Below are 8389 nucleotides of genomic sequence, written 5' to 3'. Positions count from 1 at the left end.
GGCTGGCACTGCTTTGTCAAAGTTCACATTTACACAAGCCCATTAAATCTGTGTGTAGTGCTGCCTCCCTCAGAACCAACAGTTGTGTCCCAACCCCATCCCTGTGCCAGCAGGAGCACCCTGTGGGTCCTGAGACAGGGGTCAGGAGACTGATTCCAGCTGGAACCTAACCCAGCTTGTAGCAGCCACGTTCAGGGGGTGGGGAAGGGAGAATTGAGGTCATCTTCCTCTGTCCTTGCATCTGCAGCTCTCACTCCAAGCTATTGGTAAAGGCAGTGCACAATTATTTAAGGATTGTGAAGATGCTTAATGAATTTGTATTCAACACAGCCACAGCACCTTTGCCAGGTAAAGCAATGATGTGGTTTAATCTTACAATTCTTAGCCTGAGTAATGAATGTTATTTTATGTCCCCTGTACTGTGAAAAACACCATATAAAATTAAAATAAAGGTAAATGCACTTAGATATTAGTAATATCAGACTGCTCAAATCAGTACATATGTTTGATCTTTGTGCATTTAGGATTTTTTTGTGTATGTTTCCATACAGCAATGCACAGAAGATGTAATGAAGGTTGTCCCAACAGGTATGCACTAATACAATTGTTAGCAGCTTTGGAAATTATTTTCAGTGAACCTGTGAGCTGGAAAGGCTGACCTGCAAGCAATGAGCACTGGTGCTCTAGTGCCAGAAGAATTAAAATCTTTAGTCAGCTGAAAACTGTAAGATACACTGATAAGGATTGTTCAGTGTTGATAGTTGTTTTCAAATAAACTGGTGCCTATTGTCAAAAGTCACATTCACAACTGTGAGTATGAGAATTTTGTGATTGCCAATGTGTTTCTTATATTGGTTTCTACTTAATCACATCCCAAAAACTCAGAAGTGCCTGAAACTCAAATGGGTTTTCATCTGAATAAAATGAGGGGGTAAGTGAGAACTTCCTCAGTGCTGTATGCAAGGTCTGAAGGCAGTAATATTATACACATTAATATTCTGTTTAGGACAGAAGCCTCAATGAGTTGGTGTAGTACTCAAAGTAATGCAGTGAATACTGTAGACAGCACTTTCACTGCCAGGATATCAGGTAGCAACACCAGCACTTGTGGAAGGAGCAGGTCATAATTTGGGTCTGTATTGTTACATATGAAAGGTAAGTGCAGAATTTAGGAAACAGAAGTAAAGGAAAGCTGATTTTCAAGCCTGCAAATGTGACTGATCACCAGCTCTGTATCATTTTTTGTGCCAGGAGTATTTGTCTAGCAGCATTAAGCATCTGCTTGCCTTTTTCACACACATGCTGTAAGTAGAATTTGACCTTTTGTTCAGCAAGTGTTTGATTATTTAACGTGAAAATATTAAGTTATCAGAAAGGCTGACTCTTTTGGGAAGACTGTTCAATTTTTATACAGCCCAAGTTGTTAAAGTACTTTGGAGCATGAACAACTTCAGAGCAGAACAAAGCAGCCAGTGCTAATGTGTAGAAACTCTAGAAGTAAATAACAGCTGTTCAAGAAGACTTCTATTAAATATGTATTAATTAACTTGAAGTGCATCACTTAAATATGTGAAGAGATTATCTTGTGTTAATTTACATTAAAACACACAGCACTTGTTAGCCTCATTACACCACCCTAAGTATATCCTAAGCTATCACCTCATCTTACACCGAGCATTTTGTTGGGTGTTGATTGCTTTCGATTTGCCCTTTTAAAATGTCAGATAGTGGCCTCCATTTCTTGTTGGATCTCTTCTTCCTCTCAGCTTTTGCTCTTGCACATTTACTGTTCTTACTTGTGTCTGTTCTGTGCTGAGCAGAAAGAAAAATAACAATAGGTTGTGAAAATATAGTGGTAATTGCCCATGCAAACTTCACAGGTGGATCCTGCTGTTAACCTATGAACCAGCTGAGAATGTAAGTGTCCATTTGTGTAGGAAAATTATTTTATATGAAGATTCAGTATCATCTTTAGACCAGGAAAGATACATAGTGAAATGGAGTCTCTTTCATGAAATTATAGATAAATAAAATATTAGCAGGGCTAATAATAGTGGTCTAAATCAATGTGTCAATCTTCATAAACTCATTCCATCCATAAAACGGGTATTTTTAGATAAAAACCCATCGTTCTTTCTATTTTGGTGTTGAAAATTTATAAACTTAAAAGTTTTCCCTAGTGTCATTTTAGCAGCCGATGCAGCTGCTGGGCTGTTCTTCCATCCATTATTTTGACTCCACAGACTCTCTGATCACAAGTTGGAGTCCAGTTCTTGTGCCTATCCCAGCACACTCCTCACTAGGGGGAGACTGAGGAATGTGAGAACTCGCAGACGGGCCCTGGCAGAGCAGGAAGGGCAAATGAAACCAAAATATTTGGCTTTAGTAGAATCTTGAAGTGCTCCACAAGTTGCTACAATGCATGTCTCTCCTGGGAGAAGTGAGTGGGGGCGTTTCCTCTATTTTAAGGTTGTTTACAGCCTCTTCAGTTAAGACTGTGAATTTGCACCTAGATTGTGTTTCCAAGATTGTCTTTAATGTGTTTGTGCTTAGGGAGAAGTTTTTTCCTAAGTGAAAGCTTTGCAAGGTACTTATGGCAATATGGGGAGTGCTGCCAGTAGAGAAATCCAGGCTTGGAATTCACAGCCCTTAGGTTCAAGAGCAGATTTAGGTGCATGGATCTTCCAAAAAACCCTTTAAAGGTAACTTAAACCTTCATTGTCCTGACTTCCAAGCAGTGTTTGCTGTGCTGAGGAAGTTGAGTTCAGGAATAGAGCTGACTGTGGCTTTTTTCTTGTGCATTTACAGTGCTTATCTCTGTGACCTAAAGGGTGTCTTCTTCAGAAAGGGTGGAGAACTGGGCTGAGATACTGTTTTTGTGGGCTGAAATGCCATGGTGTGTAGCAGAATTGACCACCTCTGCAGTGAAGATGTTTTTCCTACTATCCAACCTAAACCTCCCCTGGGGCAGCCAAACTAAAAGGCCAGCTGGTCTCTAGTGTAATCCTGAGAGTAGCACAGATGCTTTTTCACCCTAATCTTTAAAGGCACAGATAATTAAAGGTAGAAAAAGTCTTTCACATGAGTTAAAAGGATCGCAATTCACAACATAATCTGTTTCTTTGCTTACAGTTTTTAGAAGTAGTAGAGCTGAGGAGAGCCTAAGATGTTTCTTGTTAAACACTTAAGGATAGGAAAAGAAGTGTGAGGGTAATTACCTTGATTAAAAAATTTGATCATCTTAAATAGGTATTTTTCAAGGTGCTAAAAAGGGGTTTTGCTGATTTGGGCTGAAACTACTACTCTCTATCTATGTTTAACTCCTCTCTTTCCTGTCACTCAAATTTTCATTGTTTCATAAAGTAAATTCTGTGTCAGCCAGCAAATGTTAGTGTTGCATAATTTCTTTTTTAAAAGGATGTCGCTCCTTTAAAAATTAGTGATGAATGAATGAGGGATATTCAGAGATGCTGTTTGATGCGTGGATTACTGGGCTATTGGGTGTTTTGTCTATTAAAATGCAATTTCTCCCTCTCTCCTTCCACCTGTACAAAGGGAGATTGAATATCCAGTGTAGGGAGTAGGAGCTGCTGAATTGCTGGTTCTGCAGGACCTCTTTATTACTCAGTGAACAACAATAAGTGTAAAAATGTAAGTTAAATGTAAAAAAATTGCACATCTAAATTTGACAAATCTGATACGAAACCAAGTGCTCAGGGTAGTAGTTGAACTCAGCATTGTTTGACTTTGTGCCTGGTCACTGTGTTAGATGTGCTGTGTCATATTGCTTCAGAAAGAGGTCACAAAACAGAGAACATTGAAATCACGTTTCATACAAATGTAGGAGGAATCCCAAATTCAGCAGTAAACAAAGATGAAAAGGAAGGCAGCACAATAAGGGCAAGAAAAGATGCTTAAGTTTCCTGCAGTTCCTGCCTCATTGTTTATTCCAGCTTCCTGTTTTTTCAGTCTGCTTCTCAAGCCTTTCTTGTGCATATACACAGATTATAGTATGCACAAGAATAAGAAGAAGGCAGAAACTGACTTAATGAAGACATTCTTTTGAGAGAGAAAAGATTTTGTTGTCCACAGATGCGCAAAGAAAAACAGAAAAGCAGCTGCCCTTAGAAATGGAGTAAAAGTAGAGCTGGGTGCCACGTCATGATGCTTTGCTCAAAATCTGGTGTGTTGAAAGCCTTTGAGAGCTTCTGTACTGTTGTGCAGGGATGGAACCAAGTGAAACAAGAAGCTTCTCTAAGCCTCATGTCTTAGATACTGTCCTGAGCAGTCCTCTTTGTCAATTTTCAGATGGCAAATAAGGCTAGAAGGAAATAGCTTTCAAAACTGGTATGGATGACACAATAATCAGTTTTGTTCAAAAACTTCTTTCCTTAAGACCAAGCTATAGAGACAGTCGTGTGCTGTCATCTTCCTCTTCAGAGGAGGATTCTGAAGGGCAGAGGTCCTCAGTTCACTTGTTCCCATCTCTGTGGGAAATTGCTTTGTGTTTTCTGAAACCTTTGAGGGCAAGGACAGTATAAATGTGGTGGAAAAAATTTGTGTGGCAAGTTGGGTGGGGAGGTGAGGTGAAGTGGAGCTGAGATACAGCAATTTAGTGAAGGCTTCTGGTCACTTGGCCTCAGTTGAGGAACTAGGGATATTGGTTAGCAACAATTATTAAATTTAAGGAATATCTGCATTACATCCACAAGGCTGTGAGCTCTGGCATCTGGGTGAATTGTGCTGGTTTATTCTACTCCTTTTGGTATTTGTTTATCAGCTGAAGCATTTATGAGAGCAAATGCAGCTGGTGGCATTTGGGCTATGAAAATTATAGTTTGTAATATTCTTCTAACAGTAATTTGAGAGTTTAAAGAATTCTATAACTAGTATTTCAGTCATGCACTGAAAACCTTCAAGTTTTAGGAATTCTTTTTTTTTTTTTTTGCACTACCTTTATCAAATAGCCAAAAATTCTATAGGATTCTCTGAATTACTAACCATGGCTGCAACAGCATACCTCGTGAAATAGATCAGTGGTCCAGTCTGCTTTGACAACTCCTATGTAACCAAATATAGGAGAAAGAGAAGAGAAAATTTGTAGGGCTGGTAGTAGCTTGTATTTTTCAATAATTTATCAAGATTCGAGAGCACAGATTTCCTTTGGGAAATATTAGTTCTAAGGTTTACAAAGTGCCTCAGTTGTAAATACCCATAAAAATGACAATTTGGTAGGTCATATTTATTCTTAAGCGGGTCAAAGGACATTAGCGTATTCCTACTGTATAAATCTGTCAAGTACAGAATTTCTTTATGCTCCCAAATCACAAAAGCACCTCTTACAGTCAAGGAGAAAGCATCACATTATTGCCAATCAAGGACAACAAGCAAGAATATTGATCTCTACCCAATAACTTTTGCCCTGCTCACTAAGTTTTTATTACTGAAACTGGACACATCAAGGGATTGGATTTAATATATACATATAGTGCTGATTTATTACAGGAGGAGAAATATGGTCTGGCCTTACTTCTGGCTCAATATTTTAGCACTTATTTTATTTCTTGCATGGAAGCTTTTTCTACAGAAAAAGTGTAAAATTTCCAGCTAGCCCTGGATGTGCACAAATCTTCAGCTTGCAGAGGTACTTTGACTTATGGGTGTGCAAGCATCCAGCCTTTGGTGGCCTTACAGTCATGAGTCTTGATTTTAAGAGTTTTATGTATGTGAAAGTCTGTAGGGGGATTGTTGCTTCAGAGAGACATAACTAAAGATAAGCCTGGGGAGAGAGGGGAGAGATTGAAGGGCATGTGGGCACACTCCTCTTGGTGAAACTTCCTATTTTTTTATCATTTTTGATTGATCACTGCAGAGGATTTGGCCTGCTCCACAAACACAGCATCTTTGAACTCTGTCCACAGTGATAACCAAGGCTGAAGGCAGAGGTAGGATCAATCAGTTGCTTTTTAGAAGGGAAGTGAGCTACAAAACTGAAGGCAGAGTTCTTCACCACAGAACTACAGAACAGTGGACATTGGAAGGAGCATCTAGTCTGACCCACCACCTCAAAGCACAGTCAGTGAGAACAGGGTGCTCAGGATTTTGTCCAGACAGGTTTTGAATTCAAGGATAGTGTCACCACAGCCTCTCAGGGTAACCTGTTCCAGTATTTCAGTGGTCAAGGGTAAGCTACTGAGATAAAAATACAGGCCATAGAAGTCAGCAGGACCAGATACCTGCTTATTTTGCATCCTAGGGAGCAGCCAGCTCCCTGTGTAATTATAAGCCCTGCTGGTTTTTACCTGTTTAGGCAAAAGATTGGAGTTCTGATTGCTCTTTGGCCTTTCAAGAGCTGCTCAGGCCTTTCACAGAATAAATGCATGCAGAAGTAGCTGATGGATTTGCTGCTCATGTTCATAATGCTGTGGAGAGAGCTGGAGAGGCCATACCCTACTCTCTATCATTTCATGACAAAGCAGGCAGAGGGACACACACTGAATTTCTCCAGACATGTCCTTCCCAAGCCAGACATTTTGTCAAGAGGTTATGTGCAAGGATTATGTGTTTGTCAGGATTTCCAGATGTCAAGTAATCCCAGCCTTTTCTCAGCACACGAGCAAATCCTACCGTGCCTGTAGAGCAAACCTGACACTCCCTGGGAGTGCCCCTGCACACTGTGTGCACACTCACACTGCATCTGATGGGGCTGGGGGTCCTGTGCATGTGCCCTCCTGTGGATTCCCACAGCACAACCATTTGGATGTGGCCCAAACATTTTGGATTAACTCTGCCTGTTCGGACCATCTGTGCAGCACATGTACCACTGGGCTGGTGGTGCTTCTACCACACAGCTCCTGGGGATGCATTTCAGTGCAGGAAGAGGTCAGAACAGGATCATGGCACAATCAGAAATCATGCTTTTACTAGAACCTCTAGGAAGAATTCTGCCATAGGAAGAAGCTGATGTTTCAGGTTCTTCAGCCTCCTGACTTGTTATAGGTAATTGTAGTCAGCCTTGCCCTGCCTTCAGGGCGCTTTTCTATGGCACAGATTTCAGAAGGATTGAGAAGGTAGTGGCTTTTGATTTTGCATCTGTGTGGCTTAACTATAAGGTAATTTCTTCACCAACAGGGATTCAAACCAGAAAGGAGAGTGAACAATGTGGAGCTGAGATGAAAATATGACCCATGGTATGCATTGTCTACTTCAAGTGTCAGGTGGAAATGCTGAGTTCTGCCAGCTGCCTTTAAAATCACCTCTCAGAATCAAGCCTAGAATAAGAAAGTGACAATGACTTCCATGTCACCTTTTTAGGTAAATACAGAAAGCTGTAGTTGCCAGAGCAGTGATGAATCATGATTTCCTTCCATCCAAAGAGCCTTGGGCTTTTTCCTCATTCAAACATTTAACTTACTAGCAGGGCTGACAGAAAAGCAGTAGATTTTTTTTCCAAATATCCATTTGCCTTTCCATTTATCTACTTTGATCTAAAATACAGAACCTGATAGATGCCCTAGGTAAATCAAACATTTTCCGTCTGCCAAAACGGTTTTGCAAATGCTTATTTCATGCCATTACCATTTTTCTGTTTCTAGCAGTAAATCAAAAAGTATCAGCCATTCATCCACTTTAAAAGTAATGCCTTTCCTTTGCATAATTACACATACCCAGTGGAGATCTGTGTGCACAGTAAATCTATTCCTTTAAAAGGTTTTGCCTTAAGTACCACAGTGACATAAATTGGTGAAGCACAAATTTATTTATTTAAAAGGTTTATTCTTTTAACTTTTAATCGAGTAACTGTTACACATCCATTGTTTGGTTTGGGTGGGGAGGGCTTTTATTAATGGATCAGATTTAATTTTGCAGCAGATGTTTATGTAGAAAGGTCTTACTCCTTACAGGACTTGTAGCAATTGATATGCGTGTGTAATTTATTCTCATTACAGGTTTATTCTTAACTGGTGTTCAGGGGGTCTTCACTGTATCTCTAGTAGATCCTTGAGAATTAAATAGTTTAATGAATGTAATGAGCAAGCTTGAAAGAAGTACACGTGAAGCAGAATATGGATTTGGGTATTACCTCTCCAAATTTGCAAATAACAGAAGTATGGTAGTAAAAGGGAGTGAGAAATTGCCAAAAATAAAGGTCTTCAAGTAATAAATGCCCCGGATGGTATTTTGGCAAAGCAAAGATTAAAAAATGGATCTTTTCATCATTCTCATGTAAACTTGCTCATCTTTGTAAGTCATGCTTGTAGCTCTCAGGGGTGTCAAACCTAAAGCAGACAAGCCCAGCTGGTGGAAGGCTGGGAGTGAAATGATGAATTTTTTAGCAGATCTGAGTTTATTTTTAGGCTTTATAGAATTATGTTTCATTTCCCTTTGA

This window comes from Oenanthe melanoleuca, chromosome 11 (genome assembly GCF_029582105.1).
Source record: "Oenanthe melanoleuca isolate GR-GAL-2019-014 chromosome 11, OMel1.0, whole genome shotgun sequence".
Taxonomy (NCBI): domain Eukaryota; kingdom Metazoa; phylum Chordata; class Aves; order Passeriformes; family Muscicapidae; genus Oenanthe; species Oenanthe melanoleuca.
The sequence above is the reverse complement of the archived record's forward strand: the minus strand, read 5'-3'. Positions refer to the sequence as shown.